The following is a 21387-nucleotide window of genomic DNA, read 5'->3' on the forward strand; positions in this document are numbered from 1 at the left end:
AGACAGCAATATCATCAAGATAACCTGCACTAAAGGATTCCAGCCCAGCCAGGACATGGTTCACCAACCTCTGGAAGGTGGCAGGGGCATTCTTTAGCCCAAAGGGCATTACAGTAAACTGATAATACCCATCGGGGTGGAGAATGCCGTCTTTTCTTTTGCTCATGGGGCCATGCCAATCTGCCAGTGCCCTGCAGTTAAGTCAAAGGTACTGAGGAATTGGGCTGCCCCTAATTTATCTATCAGCTCATCTGCTCTTTGAATAGGGTGAGCATGTCTTGGTGACAGAGTTGAGCCCTCTATAGTCCACACAGAACCTCATCTCTCTTTTTCACCTTGTTGATGAGGTTTGGGGACCAGAACCACTGGGCTAGCCCAGGGGCTCTCAGAGGTTTCAATGACCCCTAACTCAAGCATCTTGCTGACCTCAGCTTTGAAGCTTTCCTTGACTTGGTCTGACTGTCGATAGAATTTGTTCTTGACAGGTGCACTGTCACCAGTGTCCACATCATGGGTATACCAGTCTGTTAGACCAGGGGTCAGGGAAAAGAGGCTAGCATACTGTTGCAAGACTTGCTTGCAGTCAGTCTGCTGTTGGGCAGAGAGGGTGTCTGAAAAGATCACATCATCTACTGACCCATCTTGTGGGCTGTAGGAGAGGAGGTCAGGGAGAGGTTCACTCTCTGCTTCCTGTTCCTCATCAGTCACCATCAGCATGGTGATGTCAGCTCTGTCATTGTAGAGCTTAAGGCGGTTCACATGGATAACCCTTTTGGGTGTCCTGCTAGTGCCCAGGTCAACTAAATTAGGTGCTCACTTTTTCTTTCTAGGATAGGGTATGGGCCACTCCACTTATCTTGGAGGGCCCTTGGTGCCACTGGCTCCAAAACCCACACCTATTGCCCAGGTTGAAATTCAACCAGCGCAGCTTTTTGGTCATACCAGTGCTTCTGGAGCCCCTGGCTGGCCTCAAGGTTCTTGGATGCTTTTTCCATGTACTCAGCCATTCTGGACCTTAGGCCAAGCACATAGTCCACTAGGTCTTGTTTGGGCTCTTGAACAAGTCTCTCCCAGCCCTCTTTTACAAGGCAAAGTGGTCCCCTTACAGGATGACCAAACAGAAGTTCAAAGGGTGAGAAACCTACTCCCTTCTGTGATACTTCCGTGTAAGCGAAAAGCAGGCATGGTAACAGGACATCCCATCTCCTTTTGAGTTTTTCAGGGAGACCCATGATCATACCTTTCAATGTCTTGTTGAATCTCTCAACAAGGCCATTGGTTTGTGGGTGGTAGGGTGTAGTAAACTTGTACTGCACTCCACACTCCTTCCACATGTGTGTCAGGTAAGCAGACATGAAGTTGGAATCTCTGTCTGAAACCAGCTCCTTGGGAAACCCTACCCTGGTGAAGGCACCCAGGAGGGCCTTGGCTACTGCAGGAGCTGTAGTAGTCCTAAGTGGAATTGCTTCAGGGTACCTAGTAGCATGATCCACTACTACTAGAATAAATTTGTTCCCTGAGGCTGTGGGAGGTTCAAGTGGACCCACAATGTCCACTCCTACCCTTTCAAAGGGTACCCGCACCACTGGTAGAGGGATGAGGGGGCCCTTTGGGTGGCCACCTGTCTTGCCACTGGCTTGACAGATGACACAGGAGCTGACAAACTCCTTCACCTTTTGGTGCATCTGGGGCCAGTAAAAGTGACTCACTAGCCTTTCCCAAGTCTTGGATTGCCCCAGATGTCCAGCTAGGGGGATGTCATGAGCCAAAGTTAGGAGGAACTCCCTGTATTTCTGTGGCACTACCACCCTCCTGGTGGCTCCAGGAGTGGGGTTTCTTGTCTCAGCATACAGTAATCCCTCTTCCCAATAAGCTTTGTGGGTACCACTGACATCTCCCTTTGCTTCTGAAACAGCTTGCTGCCTCAGGCTTGCATGAGTGGGACAGTCTCGCTGACTGTGGCACAGCTCTTCCCTAGAGGGTCCCCCTGGGCCCAAGAGTTCAACCTGGTAATGGTCAAGCTCCATGGACTCCAAATCCTCTCCCTGTGGAGAGGGGTCCTGAATGTTTTGCTGTGCAGAAGCTGGTTCCCCAGTCTTCTTACCTTTTCTCTTGGTTGGGCCATTATTTCAGGCTCCAGACCTACTTTTTCACCCTTCCTCTTGCTCTGGTTTGCACACACACCAATTCAGGGATGCCCAGCATGGCTGCATGGGCCCTTAGCTCAACCTCAGCCCAGGCGGAGGTTTCCAGATCATTTCCAAGCAAACATGCAGCTGGCATCTTTGGAGAGACCACTGCCTGTTTCAGGCCCGTAACCCCCCCCCCCCCCTCAGCCTAATGTCACCATGGCCATGGGATGACTAGTGGTGACACTGTCAGCGTTGGTGACTGGGTAAGACTTCCCAATCAAATATTGCTCAGGGGAAACCAGTTTGTCTTTCACCATAGTGACACTGGCACCTGTATCCCTCAGAGCTTCTACCCTAGTCCCATTCACCCAGGGGTTCTGTAAATATTTCTTTAAGTTGGGTGGCCACACAGCTACAGTGGCAAACTCCACTTCTCCCAGGGAGACTAGGCTTGCTTCAGTGTGTTCCCAGATTTGCTCAGGGTACACTTCTGATCCCATCTGTATACTTGCTACCCCAGGAGTAGCTGTACTGGGTGCCTTAGGGGCTTTGTTGTGGGGGCAAGATTTATCTACAGTTAGGTGTCCTGACCTCTTACAGTTATTACACCAGGCCTTTAAGGGATCAAAATTCTTCCCCCTATAGGGGGCACATAGGGAGTAGTTTGGGTCCCACCCACCTGAACAGGTTTTTGGGGCCCTTTTGAAGACTCAGACTTTTTATCTTGGGGATTCTCACCACCTTTCCCCTGGGGAGGCTTTGTGACCACTTTCTTCTGGTCACCCCCAGTGGTTGTCCTTGTCACCCTAGTCTTGACCCAGTGGTCTGCCTTCTTTCCCAATTCTTGGGGAGAAATTAGACCTCGGTCTACCAAATGCTGATGCAACTTTTCATTTGTGCAGTTACTTAATATATGTTCCTTCATGAATAAATTGTACAATCCAGTAAAATCCTGCACACCATGTCCAGCTAAACAACCATCCAGTGTCTTTACAAAGTCAATCCAGGACTGGGTCTGGGTTACCCTCTGTTGATCGCGGTTGGGGGGCACCTGGTTCTGAAGCTGCAGGCTTCTTCAGGAGTGTCGAGGGAGGTCCTTGGGTGCCGGACTCGGGGTCACAGTCGCCATGGGGTCGTCCTCGTGGTCTTGGTTTGGTTGGTACATTAAATCCCACACTGGCATCAGTGTGGGTTTAATGTGCGGAGAAGTTTGATACCAAACTTCTCAGTCTTCAGTGTTGCTATTCTGGTGCTGTGGCGTTTGTGTTTGACGAGCACCATGTATTCTTAAATGGCAGCACTGCACTTAGTGCCCAGGAACGGACCTGGGTACTGTAGGGGCACAGGGCTCCTGTGCCCACAACATTGGCATAGGGCACCCAGCTAGAGGAGTGGCTGATGTATGCCATGGCAGTGTAGGTGATTGGCATGGCACACAGGGATGTGCGCCATGTCGACTCTTTGCTTTGTCTTGCACCCAGACACCCAGCCTGCAAGGGTAGTGTGTGTGTGTAAGGGTACAGGGCCTCTAAGGGTGGCACAAATGAGTGCTGCAGCCCTCAGAGGCCTTCCCTGGTCACAAGGCCCTGGGTACCTAGGATACCATTTACCAGGGGCTGACATGTGGACAGGGTTTGCCAATTTGGGTTGTGTTTTTAGGGAAGGAACATTGGCCCTGGGCACCTGATTGGCAGGAGTCCAGGGTACACTTAGTCAAAGTACATTCAGCAAAAAGTGGGGGCATACCATGCAAGAAAGATGGCACTTTCTCACAATGGTGTGTGTACAGTATGGGACAGCTGGGAGCACTATTCCCCTGGGCACCAATTTACTTTCTGCTGAACTTTGCAAGGTTTTGGCAGTGAAGTCCATACACTAGACAACTAAAAGCACTCCTGCAGAAGCCCTTTACCTGAATGGTGGAACATACACTATGTTATCCATGCAGCAGCTGCCAAAGGATGCTTTGTTCTCATGGTCAGCACAAGCCACCTCATGTTAAGCATGAGGAAAGTCAGGAAATCACCCAGATGAATAGAGGTCTGTAGACTTCACAGCTGAGTAGAGTGGCTTTCTTTAAAGAGATTAACTTCACAAAGAATGGAACAAAATAGCAGCTCTGCACAAAATGGAATCTTTGGCCCCATCAGAATACCACCGCTGCAGCAAACAATCAGTAATTAAACCAACCAGAGGAGCAGATATAATTTCAAACCAAAATAGCAACTATAGTGAGGCTAACCTGGTTACAGATTAGCTGAAAGCAGTACTGCACCACTGTCCTTAAAACTACAGATGAATCTCTGTCACCATAATTGTAAGACCCATCTTTTCCTAAATTATCTACACCGATTGTAGTGGGATTCTTCACTGACTCTCCAAGCACCAAGAGGCCAAAGATGTAATTTACAACTGGTGAGATGCAGTGCAGGTTAAAGCAGACCATGGCTCCCCGAGAGGCATGAGACCTTTTGTGCAATAAGTGCCTGTACAAGTGATCTTAACAGTAAGGTTAACCAGAAGACTCCTGAAAGCAGGTCACATTCAGCTGCACGCAATGAAACCATGGGGGATGGGGGAAGAAGGAATGGAGGTCAAAATCCAAAAATAAATATTTAATGAGCCAAAAGCCCAATCAAACTATAGATGGCGCTCTTGTAGCCTCTATACAATCTGTGGGCATTCTTTGTGGGCGGGGTTGAGCAACCAAGAGCGTCTGTCCTTTATGTAGGGTTAGAAAACATGATTTAGGGGCATATGTATCAAATACTGTTATTGCAATTCTCAAATAACAATTTTTAGAGAATAGCTATTTGAGAATCGCAAAACAGGATGTAATTAAAAATTCGCAAATATTTTGCGATTCCTTGGCATTCCTTAATTGCGACTCGTAAGGAATGGTATCCCATTCATTCCTAGGGGCCCCTAGGAATGAATGGGAAGACATTCGTAATTTGCGATTACCCATTAGGTACTCGCAAATTCAAGGGTGTCATAACGACACCCTGTTGCACCCCTGAAATGAGCATTTGTGCACATGTGGCGCACATACAAGCCCTATGTGCGCCACATGGCACTTTGAAAAATGCCAAAAAGTGAATTTTTCAAAGAAATCGCAAAGTACCACCAACAAATTACCACCACCTTGAAGTTGGTGGTAATTTGCGATTTCTTAAGGAGAAATCACACAACTTGGGTGCTTTCTACATCGCATTTAAGGAATCGCAATTTGCGATTCCTTAAATGCATTCGCAAAATAGGGAATCGCAAATTTTGCGAGTGCCTTTTGGGATACCTTTTTCCCGTTCGCAAACGGGCCAATTCTGAGAATCGGCCTGTTTGCGAACAGAAAATGGGCTTCATACATACGCCCGCAAGTACCTTATCTATATGTCCTTCCCTTAAGCGGAGTGGATTGCAATATCTATAAGGGATAACTAATATGCACAGAACTACAATTTATATCAACTATCTCAACAGAAACCGTGAGTGAATATATTTTATGTCAACAAAAATGCATTTTTAATACCTATTTTAACTTTCTTCATATATTGTTTTACAGTATAAATGTTATCTTTTTTGGTAGTTTTTTTTGTAAATTTTTTCCTAACTTTTGTCCCTTTTATATTACTGTATAAACCTGTACAACTTGTATATCAAACTTTGGTATGTATGGATATTCCCTGTTGCATTGGCTTTTTATAGCGAATTAATTTAAATGTATTGCAAGTCACAAGGCCAGAAAATGAAATCAAGCCATGACCAGTGTACATCAAATTGGAGGGTGGTCTCATCAGGCTTTCAAATGGAATCTAGGATAATACTTGTTGTAGGGAGGTAAAAATAGTACCCAAGGACAATCTACAAAACTACCATTTGGGCACAAGAAAACTGCTGACCACAAGACTATTCCTTCTCTTCCTCCAGCTCAATGCCACCTTTATAGGTGCCTACTACAGACAGCTTTGCAGACCTACTGTTTCCAATACATTACATTTATTAAAATGCTTTTGGTGGTCCCTTTGTAAGTGATTAGATGGCTTTGCTATCTTAATTGCTCTTGATTAAAGAGCATTCCTCCCTATTTTTGTGTTTCCCCCACCCAAAAGCTTTTTTGGTAACTGTGCGTTGTTTGGATGAGTACTATCCCCGAATCATGCAGATTTTCAACATCCATTGGAAGTGCACGTGCTTGCTAGTTTCTCTTTACACCCCCCCCCCCCCATCTCATTATTGAGCATGACCCAGCCGCCCAATCCATAGCTCCTTTGTCCTGCGCCCACTTTACACTTTAATAATAAAATAAAACAAGGGCCTGGAAGTTTTAAAGTCTGCACATTCTTTTTAGCTTAATTTGCCATTCTAAAACGGCCATCAGCCAAGTTGGAACAGGCAATTAAAAATAAAATGGCTGTCAGTGCCTCATGATGTCCGCCTACACATCTTCAGTCATCTGGGAATGGCTTTTGCGTAAAATATTGATTCCGAGATGGCTGCCTATAATAATCCACATTTGTAAAGCGCGAACAATTACCCGTAAGGGTCTCTAGGTGCTGGGGGTCGTAGGGAAGATTAAGCAAGCTATTGCCCAGAGTCACATGGTGCTGGGCTAATCTACTGCCGGCGCTGGAGAGCGAACCGTGATCCCAAGATTCCAGAGGCATTCACCCTGGCCGCGGCGCCACACCTCTTCCCTGTCTATGCATCCTGATACGGAGACTTATTAGCTTTGCTTGTTTTACAGTGATGTGCTGAAGGTTGGGTTTAGCAACAGTGTTCTAAATGAAAGAAGCATTGGCAAAGCCAATAGGCCTCGCCTATGCAAGAGCTATTTATTGGGTATGGCAATGTGTTTTAGCCACGTTATACACCAGTGTAGCTGTTCTTCACCATGGCTAAAAGCTAGTGGTGTAGGAGAATAGAGGGGTGTAGAATCAGGGAAGGAAGGGGGGCGGGTAGGGGTGTGGAGTAGAGTATTGTAGACTGAAGTCACGTACAGTGGTGTAGAGTTGTGGCGTGGAGCAGAGTGTTGTGAAGTAGAATAGAGTATACATGGTGTGGAAGTGCACTGCCATTACAGTCAACACGTTTTCAAAAAATGTGTGCGGAATTCTGCATCACCCAGGGAATTGAATTGTTTTGATTGTAGTAAAAGATTTGATTTCCAATACTTCAGACTTACAAAAATGTGCTTTCCTAATCCTGATATATTCAGAAATGTTTGTAGTTAATTTACTGGCATGTACATTTTGTTGTGTGCTTAAAAAAAAAAAAATAATAAAGCCTTTTCTTTCACATCCCCAATTCCCAGCAGGATTTTCACGTTAATTGTCCCACTTTTCAGTCAGAGAAAGAAAAGTAACCAGCAAGGTCTCTGGAAGATAGAGGCTACCGTTTGACCTCTGACTTTGTACAGCAAATGTGAGAAGAAAAATATAAAACGAATTTAAAGGTCTGCTTATTGCTTGCTCATTTACCTCAACGCCAGCATGGTTATTTGGGGGCACATCAGCAACCCTTACTTCCAGCATCTATGCCATGGGTGTAAAATTGAGGAAGATACTTTGAACTTACTTACATGTAACTTGTTTTCCAGAAATGTATATGTACTTTAATGTTTGTTGCTTATGTATTGCATCTCATCCCATACATTTTAGTCACACTGTGGAAACACTGAAAATTAAACTAGTACAACTCAAGCATGCTTACTAAAAGCCTTGTACTATGTAAATTTCAGGCCAAACCAGGCAACTGTGAACCTCACTAAGTTAACATGATACTAACATGATATCAACATTGAAAGGACAATGGTTTAATTGGTTTTAAAAATAAATTATTTTATGTAACAAAAAAAGAAATAATCGCATTGAAAATATTTTTTACTTCTTAAACCCATTTATTTATAGCACATTTGCACAGTAATAAATGAGGTCACTTGTTAGCTTTACTGAAGTCTTACAAAACAACATACATTAGCTAGGGGCAGGGGCGGAAGCTATAACTTCTAGTTGGTTATGTGAATGACAGGAGTTAAGAGTACATGGTCACCACAAGTCACAAACTTTTTGTGCGAAAATCTCAACCTGTTCAAGCGGAGATGCCGATCTGCCATCTTTTGATAATAGGGTTGTCTCAGATCTTTACACTCCATTGTGGGCTTTGGCTTACTATCCACTTTCATCTTCTGGCACTCTAGTATCGTCCTCACTGGCATTTGCTACCATCTTTGCATCATCATACGCTTCTGTTAACTCTTTAGCCTCCGCTTTACTTATTTCTGATAACAAAGAAGGGAATTCTCCAAGATCTTGTCCCAAGGATTACATAGACCGACAAAATGCTGACCAGCATATGCGATTTGCACACACCATTTGAAACATATGGCCAGCAACTTTTTTCCTTAATCTACCGCTTTTCTAGAACTAGCGAAGTCTTTGAAAAGAACCAAGGGCATGGCTCTTAGGTGCTCGTGCAACATGAACTATTGTTCCAAACTGGCTGAAGTGTCCAATTTGGGATTGCTCTGTGGAATCAGTATTGTAAAACCATAAATCCACACACAATTTGAAGGAACACTTTTCCCAAATCCCAGCTTACTCTTCCTAAGAATCTTTTAGTTAATTTTATTGATGGATTTTCAAACACTTGAAATGCTGAACAAAGCCATAGGTATGAGGCCCAGACTTTTCTATAATCTTACACCTTTCCAAAGTAATTACAAATACGAGTACGTTCAGCAGGATTGGTATTGTTTTCTAGATTAACAACATACAGTCTGATTTGAGGTACAAGTCCATCCGTCAAATAAGTTGAATCCGCTATTACAGTTGACGAGGCAGACACCAATAACTCCACCCCGAAGAATCCAACCCCCTTCTGGTACCAGCAAGGGCATTGCTGGGTTCCTTCCTACTGTAGTAAGACACTAAAACATAACTGTTTTAACCAAATAGCATGGAGTTCCATTGATACCTCACCATATTTCCCAAACAAATATCGGAGACTTTGTTTGATGCTTTCTAAAGCTCTGTGAGTTGAAAAATGCTTCACACAGAAAACAGTTAGGGGACTGATGCTCAATGCACATTTTGCCAGGATAAATTTCTCAATTTTTTTGGTCTAGGACAATCATTGGACAAAAACGAACGAGACTATGTCTTTCTTGCTCTTCTTGGACGAGAGCTGTACAAATGGTTTGACCTACTTTTGCCGAGTCGAGCAGGAATGTGGGGAGACCGATTATGGCAAAGAGGTGAAGAGTGCGATTTTTCCCCGCTATAATCCATTTCTAGGGGAGATCGATTTCTGGATAAATAGGGCGACGGACTCTTGTTGTATCGCATATTCAGAGGAGAGTGGTTCCTGGAGCCATACGGTGATCGGTCCATACTGTAGCCAACTTCCAGGGAAAACCGTTTGCTAGACACATCAGGTGATGGGCTTCTTTTGTAGCTAATACCCTGCTGGTGTGGGTTCCTGGATACATAAGGAGATTGGCTACTGCTTAATACCAGTCCATGGGGAGACCGGCTTCGGCTGAATTGCCTTCCCAAGGGAGACCATTGTTTGGCGTTCTGTACACTAAATGACTGGTCCTGCTTAAAGTCCATCCTACGGAGAGAGCTTTTGTGACCAGTATCCCTTAAGGGAGATTGGTCACTGCTGCGAGTAGTCCTAAAAGGAGATTGTCCCCTACAGTAATTAATCCTACCAGGAGAGCGGCCCCCTCTGCTACCTGGCCTCACAGGGGAGCGGCCCCCTCTGCTACAATCTGTCCTAAAAGGGGAGCGGCTTATCCTTGCAGGGAAACGGCCGCCACTGTGACCTAGCCCAACAGGGGAACGATCCCAGTTGTGGCCTGTCCTCACTGGAGAGTGGTCTCCTCTGCCGCCTTTCTTCACAGGGGAAAAAACTCTAACATGCTCCGGTCTCAGTGGTGTGCAGCTTCTAGCACTTCTCTTTCTTATGGGTGAGCGACCTTTCCGGCGCCTCAGTCGGGCAGGAGAGCGATCTCTGCTGTAACCTGTTTTCACAGCAGAAAAATGCTCCATTTTCAGAGGAGAGCAGCTTCTGATGCTTCTCTTCCTTGCGGGTGAGTGGCTCCTTCTGCGCACCTCTCTTGTGTAAAACTGGCCTTTATTGCGTCTCTCCCCGGAAAAACTGTGTCCATCTCTACCCATCTTCACTAGGGAATGACTGGGTCTACCTGATTTGGCAGGGTCTGCTCTGCTATCCCTTGTCCTGATTGGAGAGCTGCCTCTACGGTCCACCGCTGCGGGGATGCAGTCTACACCGACTCCCTGCTCCACAGGAGTGCCGCATCTACTGCCCCATGTTCCAAAAGCAGATTGGTCTTGGATTCCACCTCTCGGAGAGCAACTGTCATTAGCCACCAGCTCCACAGGAGTGCAGCATCTGCTGCCCCAGGTCCCCAAAGGAGATGCACCTCTCCTACCCCATGACCCTACAGGAGCGCAGCCCTCACTAGTTTCCAACTCCACGGGAGTGCAGCATCTACTGCCCCAGGTCCTCGGAGGAGACATACTTTTAGTGCCCTCCACCACTAAAGGAGGCAGGTCACTATTTATATCTGTCTCCACAGGAGTGCCACATCTACTACCCCATGTCCCCAAGGGAGAAGTGGCTCTATAGTCATCAAACTCAATAGGAGAACAGCCTTGGGGTTTGGTCTTTGAAGAACTGTTCCGTCTGTGTTCTGAGGAAGATCTGATTCTGCTACTTTCCGTAATGACCGGAGAGCAATCTCTGCGGCCTCCTCTACCACGATAAGCATTGTTCTTGTGCGTGGATTTTGAAGACCTCTCTTGGGCCGGTCTTGTTTCCCCACTCTTTAATCTGTGATTTCCAGAAGAGCTGGACATCTGGTGCTGCTGTACAGCAAGCTGTTTATCATTGCTGAGGAACCCATCGGACCTATGAGGGTCTAAACCCAGCTCTCGGCTGTATCGTACATTTGGCTGCTGAGTGCTCAACCCTGGTTCTCCACCATTAGGTCTTTTATTCAGCTGGGACCTTAGCCCAAGCTCGCTGTTGTAGGCGCCTCTCTGCAACTGCAGGTTTATTCCCAGCTCTTGATGGTAGGATTTCTGAGACTCCAGTTGGTCCAGTACTGAATCTCCACGGTAGGGTTGCTGGGAATGATGCACCTCAAACTCAAGATCTCTGCTGCATGATGCTGTAGATTGTTGTACTCTTGCTTCAAGATCCCTACTATCAGGTCCCCGGATATGGTGTGGGGCGAATCCATGTTTTTCGTGGTTGGGTTTGTTAGAGTGCTGCAGGTCGGACACAAACTCTCTGTTATAGGGTTCCTGGCGATGCTGTCTACGAAGTTCAGAACCACTACTGTATGATCTGGACAGTGGTACCCTCAGTTCATTCTGTCTATTATAAAGCCCATTCAGAACCTTTGGGGCAATCTCGGGCTCTCTGCTGAAAGGTGGCAATGGATCTTGAAAGCGCTGAATTAATTCTTTGTTGTAAGATTCCCTGGGTTCAGGGAAATCCGAAACAGGCTCTCTGCTACCGTAGGGTTCCCTAGACAGGCGTGTGTCCAACTCCAGCTCTCTGCTGTAGGACCCCATAAGATCACGCTGGTTCACTCCTGGCTGGCGGCTGTAGGGCGTGAAGCACTGCTCTTTTCTGCGGGGTCCTCCACGGTCCTGCAAGCTCAGCTCCTGCTCTTTAAGGTTAGGTCCCATATATTCATGCGGGCTCGGAGCAGCCCCTCTGTTATGGGGTGCCCAGAGATTCTGTAAACCCAAATCTTTACTCAGGGGTCCCACAGGCTCACGCTGTCCAAATCCTGGTTCTCTATGGGGGGCCTCTCCGGTGTTTTGTAGGCTCTGCCCCATGTCTCTTGCAGAGAGTCCTCTATACTCAGGTGGGCTCAATACCGATCCCAGTCTGTTATGAGGTCCACCAAGGACAGGCCCTGACTCTCTGTAGAAGGACTCACAAGGTTCAAGTTGGTCCTGCACCAGCTCTCGGAGGATGGATTCCCTGAAATCATGAAGGTCTTGTTCAGTTTGTCTGTTGGGGTATCCCCTGTTGTACGGTCTCCCGAGGTCATGAGGATCTGGACCTGGCTCTCTGAGGGACCCCCTGAGGTCATGAAAGCCTGGTCCTGGGTCTCTGTTGGAGGGTTCCCTGGGGTCATGGAAGCCTGGTCCTGGCTCTCTGTTGGGGGGCCCCCTAGGGTCATTAAAGCCTGGTTCTGGCTCTCTGTTGGGTGGTCCTCTGGGGTCATGAAAGCCTGGTCCTGACTCTCTGTTGGGGGGCCCCCTGAGGTCATGAAAGTCTGGTCCTGGCTCTCTGTTGGGGGGTCCCCTGTCGTACTGACTCAGCTGAGCGTCTCTGTAGAGGGGTCCCCCGAAGTCATTAAAATCTCTCTCTCTCCTTAAGGATCCCCCTAGGTTCAGCAAATCCAGCCCTGGCTCTCTCCTGGGGGGTTCCCCATGGTCACGAGGGTTGGGCCCTGGCTCTCTGCTGGGGGGTCCCCCAAGGTCACGAGGGCTGGGCTCCGGCTCTCTCCTGGAGGGTCCCCTGGGGTCAGGGTCACGAGGGCAGGGCCCCGGGTCTCTCCTGGAGGGTCCCCTGGGGTCTAGAGGGCTGGGCCCTGGCCCTCTGCTGGGGAGTCCCCCGAGGTCACGATGGCTGGGCCCCGGCTCTCTCCGGGAGGGTCCCCTGGGGTCTAGAGGGCTGGGCCCTGGCCCTCTGCTGGGGAGTCCCCCGAGGTCACGATGGCTGGGCCCCAGCTCTCTCCTGGAGGGTCCCCTGGGGTCGGGGTCACGAGGGCTGGGCCCCGGATCTCTCCTGGAGGGTTCCCTGGGGTCTAGAGGTCTGGGCCCTTGCTCTCTGCTGGTGGGTCCCTCGAGGTCACGAGGGCTGGGCCCCGGCTCTCTCCTGGAGGGTCCCCTGGTGTCTGGGTCACGAAGGCTGGCGCCTGGCTCTCTCCTGGAGGGTCCTCTGGGGTCGGGGTCACGAAGACTGGCTCCTGGCTCTCTCCTGGAGGGTCCTCTGGGGTCGGGGTCACGAGGGCTGGGCCCCGGCTCTTCGCTGTGGGGTCCCCTGGGGTCACGAGGGCTGGGCCCCGGCTCTCTAGTGTTGAGGACCCCCCCGAGGCTGTGTGGACTCCGCTGTCTCCTGGGGGTTCCCTGGAGGTCGTGCGACCCCGGCCCTCTCCGTGGGGGCTCCATCGGCTCAAGTGAGCTGGGTCCCGGCTCCCTGGTCTGGGTCCCGCTCGGCGGGCGCGGTTGTGTGTCCGGATAACCCCCGCGGCGGGCTCCAGGAGTCCCATTCAGGCGCCGCTCACCTCCAGTAGTCCTCGGCTTCGTGAGGCCTGCTGGCTTCTTCCTCAGCCCGCGTTGCCTCAGCCCGCGTCTCACCGCCATCTTACAACCTTCAGTCTGCAGCCTACGCAGGCCACCTCAGCACCGTCGGCCGCGCGTTGCGGACATAGAGGTAGGACCAGACCACGCGCCCGCAGGGGAGCAGTGCGTTCTCAGGTTCACGGGGACGGCCATATTGGAACGGCTGCATCCATCAGTCTAACGTAGGGGTTCGACGACAGGGCAACGCGGAGCGATCCGCCACATAGCTAAACTAAAGCGTTACCTTCTAGTAAACAAGGAAAACAAACTGCTTAAAAACGTGCTGAACAAAAAACAAAAGTAGATTTTGAATATACTGGAACTTTAAGGGAGGTGAATAGGCGAGAATAATCGTTTGAAAAAACTGTCTAAAAAACGTTTCCAAATGCCTTAAGGTTGATACACTTTTTTCGTAGAATACCACTTAAAAAAAAGTCCTTACCAAATGTCGTTTTACTACGGGCTTTCAATATGGCAGCGGTTCTCATCGGAGCAATGTCCTTCTTTTGTGTCAATGACGGGCGCGCGCCCCTCATAGCCAGACTGGCAGATTGCTATGTGCGACATTTTCATAATTTCAGTGTAGTTATGAGTGACGTCAACGGTTATTATTGACACTGTTGAGACAATGAGTCCAATGAAGGGTAAAAAAGAATTTATTAATAATTAAATATCATTAAGGCCCGCACGCAGGTGGAAGCATGTAACTGACGAGATGCATCTCAAAGTCAAGAATGCATGAACATTCCATTACGTCATATATATAGGGGTGAAAGAGGGGATGCGTCATAGAAGGAAAGGATAGTGATAGGTTAGGAAATAGTGAGATAAGGAATAGGGATAGAGTGAGATAAGAGAAGGTAGGTAGATACAACTAGCACAACATCTCCCTTATCTTTAAAGGAAAACAATAAATTTAATACAGCACAAAATCATCAAAGTGTTTGGGTTGTTCGACTACTCTTCTATTATGTGTATTAAGGTCACAATGTGAAGTGCATGGCAAAGCATCATCACTGATGGAAATAGTGTTAGGTTCATCAATACGTGTAAAACTTTCATATTGTCTCAGTTCTTGGTTGAACAACATGTTAACTTGTGTCATTATTCTCTAAACCTTCTGGAACAGATAAGGAATGAGATGCTGATGAAGCTATTTTTTGAATATTGTCACAGTCATCCATATTAGGACTGTGAGTAACATTAAAATCAACATTATTCCAGGATTCCGAATCAGTTAAGAGATCAGAAACTTCTTCTTTAAGTAGAATCTCTTCCTGTCCTGCCTCGAGTCCTACAACATCACTCTTACTCCACCAACCCTTTTCACCTAGGTAAACTGACCCTTTAGACACATTTTCTATTTTGTATGGTTTGGTGAATGTAGACTCACCCTTCTGTACTTTAGTGGGTTTTTTGATTATGACAAAGTCTCCCTTTCTGAAGTTTTTAGACTTAGTTTTGTTAGTAGCATCATGATATGCTTTAGTCAAGACTTGTTTGTCAACAATTTTTTGATGAACATTAACTACAGTATCATCTATTCTGGTACATTCAACCTTATCTTGATACCAATTTTTAAATTTAGGTGTCAATATTGCATTAGTTTTTCTTCCTCTCATGAGAAAAATGGTGTGTGTCCTGTGATTTTATTAACAGTGTTGTTGTAACTGAAGACTTTTTCTTGAATGTATTTTTTAACCTGTAAATGTGACGCAATGGCTAGTTGAACACCCTCTTTTAGAAATCTATTGACACGTTCAACTTGACCATTCGATGAAGGGCTGTACAAAGGAGTTTTTTCTTGCTTAATTCCTAATTATTTAAAAAAAAATACACATTTTTAATGATACCAGTTGTGTCCCATTATCAGACACAAAAAATTTTGGTTGACCGTCAATTGCAAAGATATTGCTTAAACACTCAATTACAATATCGGTAGTTATCATAGGAACAAATTCATAGTGAATCCACTTTGAGTAATAATCAGATAACAACACAAGAAATTTACAATTCGCTTCCAAACATTTGAATGGTCCTGAAAAATCAATAGCAACTTTAGACCATGGTCCCATAGGTATCTCAACCAATTGCATTTTATTTTTACCAACTTTCCAATGCTTATCTGCTCTTAAACACCGTTCACAAATATCTACGTGGTTGTTGACATCCGAGTTAATTCCAGGCCACCAATAGTATTCTTTGAGAATGCTCTTAGTGGCTGTTGATCCAGGATGGCCCTTGTGAGCGATGCAAATTTGTCTTTTCCTTAGTTTGTGTGGTGGAATGAATAAATCATGTCTCATAAGTAAACCATTTTCAATCGTTATTTAATTAGAAACTTGTTGATAATTTTTCAAATCACCGTCTAGATTACGTAAAGGAGGCCATTTGTTAGTAACACATTCTATAACTTTTTGCAATGTACTGTCATTTTTTAGATGTTCAACCCATTCAGTTTTGCTTATAGCACCTGAACTAATAACTGTAGCATCAATGGGTGCAACTACGCATTCAACCTCCTCTGCAATTTCCTCTTCATTGTTGGAAATAGGCATTCTTGATAGAAAGTCTTCTCTAGAATTTAATTTCCCTGGAATGTATTTTATCTTGAAATTATATTCCTGTAGTTTAGCCATCAATCTAACAAGTCTTGAAGATGCTTTTTTGTTGCCTCTACCACAACCATCCATCATAAATGTTAAAGGCTTATGGTCAGTAAGGATCTTAAATTCCTTGCCCCACAAATAAGTTTTGAGTTTTTCCACAGCCCACACGCATGCTAGGGTCTCTCTCTCAATTGTGCTATATGCCAGTTCAGCTTGTTTAAGGCGTCTAGAAATGAAGCCTATTGTATATTCCTCATTCTTTTCTTTTTGGCTGAAAACTGCTCCAATGCCTACAGCCCTTGCGTCAACAGTAATGATGTTTTTCTTTTCTGGGTCGTAAGGAAATAAGGTGGGAGCACACAATATGCACTCTATTATTTTTTCAAATACACCACTTTGATCCTTTTCCCATACACATTTTTCACCTTTACGCAAAAGTTTTCTTAAAGGTTCCACTTTTTCTGCATACCCTTCAATGAATCTCGAATAATATTCACAGAGACCCATAAATGATTTTAATGAATCTTTATCAATAGGGCATGGTGCTTCTCTAATGGCTCGAACCAAATCATTTTTGGGTTTTATTCCTTCATCAGTTAGTTGGTGACCTAGATAATCAATTTTACTTTGTGCAAATTTACACTTTCTTTTTGTAACTGTCATCCCTTTTTCTTTCAGTATATTAAGCACTCTATACAAAATTTTGTTATGTTCATATATGTCAGGAGCATGCACTAATATGTCGTCCTGGAACTTTTCAACGCCTTTTATATCTTTAAAAATAACGTCCATCATTTTTTAAAATACACTCGCGGCTGAGGCGAGTCCATAGGGTGATCTTACAAATCTATATGCACCAAATGGAGTCACAAACGTCGTGAGATCCTTTGACTCCTCCGCTAGCTTGATTTGATGGTATGCTGATTTAAGGTCAATCAAAGAAATTTTTTTAGAACCAGTAGTGGAAGCCAAAATTTCCTGGATTTTTGGTAAGAGATGGCAATCCACAACAATATTTTTATTGAGAGACCTCAAGTCAGCACACAATCTGATCTCACCATTTTTTTTTAGTAACGCCTATAGCCGAAAACCATTCAGATGAATTAGTTTCCTCTATTACTCTATCTTCACAGAGTTTTTTTTTTTTTTTTTTTTAGGAAACCTTTATTACACATTAAAAGGATACAAACAAGGGCCTACAACCACAGAGGCCGGCCGCTACAAAGCCCGGGGGCCAGCAAAGCAACGCCATATACATTCAAATAAACCATAAGCGAAAGCCCCCAGATGTTCGTGAGCACCTGTAACAGGCCGAGGCCGTAGTCCAAAAGCAATTAGAATGAACGGTTTCATATTTTCTATTTGAACATACCAACAGATACACACCAACAAGGCAATGAGAGTCCTAAATAGCAGCGTGCGCTCCCCAGGACGGGGGAAGATCCACATTATCTGGAGTAACTTATGACAGGAGGTGGCAGTGGGGGGGCAGCGGAGAAGAGAACAAAGTATACAGCACACCTTGCGCAACTAAGTAGGAATGCGCGGCTAGGGGGACAGAGCGACGTCGACCTCTAACGGCAGAGGCGGAGCGCAGATACCTCCACGATAGGAATTCCATGGACCCCACACTTTAGTCCATCTCCCTGGCTTGCCTCTCGCCACATACACCGTCTTTTCCCTGAACATGCACCAGTCCATATTCTCCTTCCATACCGCCACCGTAGGCGGCCTCGGGGAGCCCCACAGCTGTGCGATATTACGCTTGGCCACCATGTACCCCAGAGTCACCCACTGCGTTTGTGCCGCGTTATAGTAATTCGGCTCCCAGACATTCAGCAAACACCTCCTGGCCTCTGGTAACAAAGCAACATGCGTGACCTCCTCCATTACAGTATGCACTCCGTTCCAAAACCGTACAACCTCCGGACATTCCCATAGGATATGAAGGAGAGTACCCAACAAGCCACAGCCACGCTTACACATTCCATCCACCGAATAACCCATACGTATCAAACCAGGCCCTGTGACATACACTCTATGGAGTATCTTCAGCTGCACAAATCGAAGGCGGGCCGGGATCGCCACTTCTTTTGGGGATGCCACCGCCGATACCCAATCCTCATCGTCCAATTCCAATCCGTCGGCTGTCCATGCCTCCCGCAACTGGGTCAGCAGGTCCGTGCGATCATTAATGAGTTTTTTATAAATCAGAGAAATAGTGCTGTCGGGCACATAGCCGTCTAACACTCTATCTTCCAACGGGGAATATTCTGGGATAGCAGCAACGTCCGGAAAAACCGAACACAGAGCATCGCCCCTTGTCTCTGGTCTGACCATCACCTCATCACTTTTTCCTTATTCCTGTCTTCCCCTATCACCGCTGCCCACCAATCCAATTTCCTGGCGCGCAATTGGAATAAAGCCGACCTTAACAAACTTACGGCTCTCCTGAGTTCTTCACCCCCACTCATGACTGGACCCAACATCTCTACCGACCTTCAGTCCAAAACCCTCACACACTGGCTTACCGCCGCGGCCGACTCTGTGGCACCACTAAAACCGGTTAAGACAAGGCGCAGGCACGATGCCCAAAAGTGGTTTACCGCTGAGCTCCGCGCACACAAACTTACTCTCCGCCAGGCAGAGAGACGCTGGCGCCGGGATTACTCCCCCGAATCGAAAATGATCTTCTCGTCTCGGCTGAAGGAGTACAAGAACGCTATTACTGTGGCTAAATCATGCTACTTCTCAGGCAAAATTTTAAACTCATCCAATAAATCTAAAGATATTTTTTCTATAGTGGATGAATTATCCAACCCGGAAAGAGTCATCTTAGCCCCTCTCCCTTCTCAATCCTTGTGCGACTCTCTTAATCAATTCTTTGTGGAGAAAATCACCAAAATTAAAACTAGCATTTCCACCTCCCCACCTGCCCCTACATCCTTTTGTGTCCCCAGTTATTCTCCCACACACACCTTTACTCACTTCCCTCCTATTTCCAAGGATAACTTTCTCTCACTCCTACACAACGTCTCTTCTGGCTCTCCCAGCGATTGTTGCCCCCCCTCGGTCCTTCGAGAAGTTTTTACCGCCTGTCCTGACCCCCCCCTTGCTCTCTTGAACAACTCTCTAGCCATAGGGGAGGTTCCGGGACCCTTCAAACAGGCCGAGGTGGTTGCCATCCTCAAAAAACCTTCGGCAGACCCTTCCATCATGAGCAACTTTCGCCCTATCTCTCTTCTTCCCTATCTTAGCAAAGTTCTAGAGTCGCACGTCACTCACGCTCTCAGCTCCTTTGTGGAAGAATCTGGTGTACTGGACCCCCAGCAGGCTGGATTCAGACCTGCGCACTCAACAGAAGCCGTCATCCTTTCTGTTATGGAGGAACTGCGCAGGGGCGCGGACGTGAACATCTGCCAGGCCTTGGTCCTCCTGGATTTGTCGGCCGCCTTTGACACGGTCGACCATCAAATTTTGGTCGATCGTGTCAGGGAGGCTGGCATCCAGGGCACCGCTCTGGCCTGGGTCCGATCCTTTCTGACCCAACGCCATCAAGCTGTCAGACTATCCCAGTTTACTGCCTCCCAGGTCAAGCTGTCCTGTGGTGTCCCACAAGGCTCTTCCCTCTCCCCCCTCCTTTTTAATTTGTATCTTTCCCCACTTATCCGTGCCCTCCGTCAGTTCAATGTCACAGCATTCAATTATGCTGATGACATACAACTAATTTTCAACATCAACTCCTCTGCTGACTCTATTGCCACCTTTCAAAATACCCTGTGCTTTATCAGCAACTGGATGAGCTCAAACCATCTGAAGCTCAACCCCGACAAGACCGAACTCGTTCTTGTCGGGGGTCCCCTCAACCCTTGGGATTCTTCTTTTTGGCCTCTCAGCCTTGGCAGTCCACCTAGCCCCGCCAACTGTGTTAAAAGTCTGGGAGTCGTCATCAGTAGTAATCTCTCCATGACGCCCCAGATTAGCGCGGTAGTCTCCTCCAGCCATTTCCAATTAAGGAAAATTAAGAAAATCTCCCGGCTACTTACTTCCGAGGCTCTTACCTTGGCCCTGATGGCGCTTGTAATATCGAGGTTAGACTACGCTAACGCGCTCTATGTAGGCATCCCAGCCTACCAACTCAGGCGGCTTCAGCTGATCCAGAATCAGGCTGCCCGCCTGATCCACTTCCTCCCTAGAGATCATCATGTCCGTCCCCTCCTAAAGAGCCTTCATTGGCTCCCTGTAGCCGCCCGCTGTAAGTTCAAGCTGGGTTGTATCATTTACAAATCTCTAGCCGGCCAGGGCCCCCTCTTTATTTCTTCCCTTCTTCAATCCTACGTCCCTTCCCGCACTCTCCGGTCTTCCCAAATGGTCTTGCTTTCCATCCCTAGATATAAGAGGAAGAAACACGGCGGGCTCAAGTTCTCCTTCCTGGCCCCCACTTTTTGGAACTCCCTCCCCTTGTCCCTGAGATTGACCACTTCGTACCCCAGCTTTAGATCTGCCCTTAAAACTTTTCTTTTCACAGAATCTTATCAATAAACGGCCTTTGCGCTATCTTCTGCTCTCTTTACTTTGGCGCCAAGAAACCTAATGGTGTTAGTTGCGCCCTTATAAATCTATTTAACATAACATAACATAACATAACATACCTGTGCGTACCGGAAGTACTCCCTATCATTCAAGTTATATTCAGTTTTGAGCGCTTCAAACGTTTTAAATTTTCCTTTCGCCCAGAGGTCACCCACCCTACTTATACCAATCATATCCCATTTCTCAAAGCCTTTCGTTTTCCACAAACAACCCAGCCGCTGGGAGGCATACAACGGCGTCGCTCGAGTCAGGCGATCTCTCCACCCCATCGCAGCATTCGCCGCATGCCAGACACGCACCGCGACTCGCGTTGGTCCTGTCAACCGTGCCTCCGGAGTCGCCGAGTACAGTGCTCTATTGTAATCCCCACCAGGCAGGAGCAATTTATCCATCTCGAAGGCCGGGTTCAAAGCAGGACCGTACATCCCGTGATTCACCGCCGTCAATTGAGACGCCCAATAGTATCGTTTGATATCGGGGAGGGCAACACCCCCGTCATACCAAGGGAGTGTCAACTTGGCAAGAGCGATCCGTGGTCGCCCATCCCAAAACAATTGCCGTTGAAGACTCTCCACCTCACGGAAGTAACGGGCCGGCACCACATCGAGCGTATTTTGCAAAGCGTACAAGAAGCGAGGCAGGGACATCATTTTAAACAAT

The sequence above is a fragment of the Triturus cristatus genome, chromosome 12 (genome assembly GCF_964204655.1).
Source record: "Triturus cristatus chromosome 12, aTriCri1.1, whole genome shotgun sequence".
In the NCBI taxonomy this organism is placed as follows: Eukaryota; Metazoa; Chordata; class Amphibia; order Caudata; family Salamandridae; genus Triturus; species Triturus cristatus.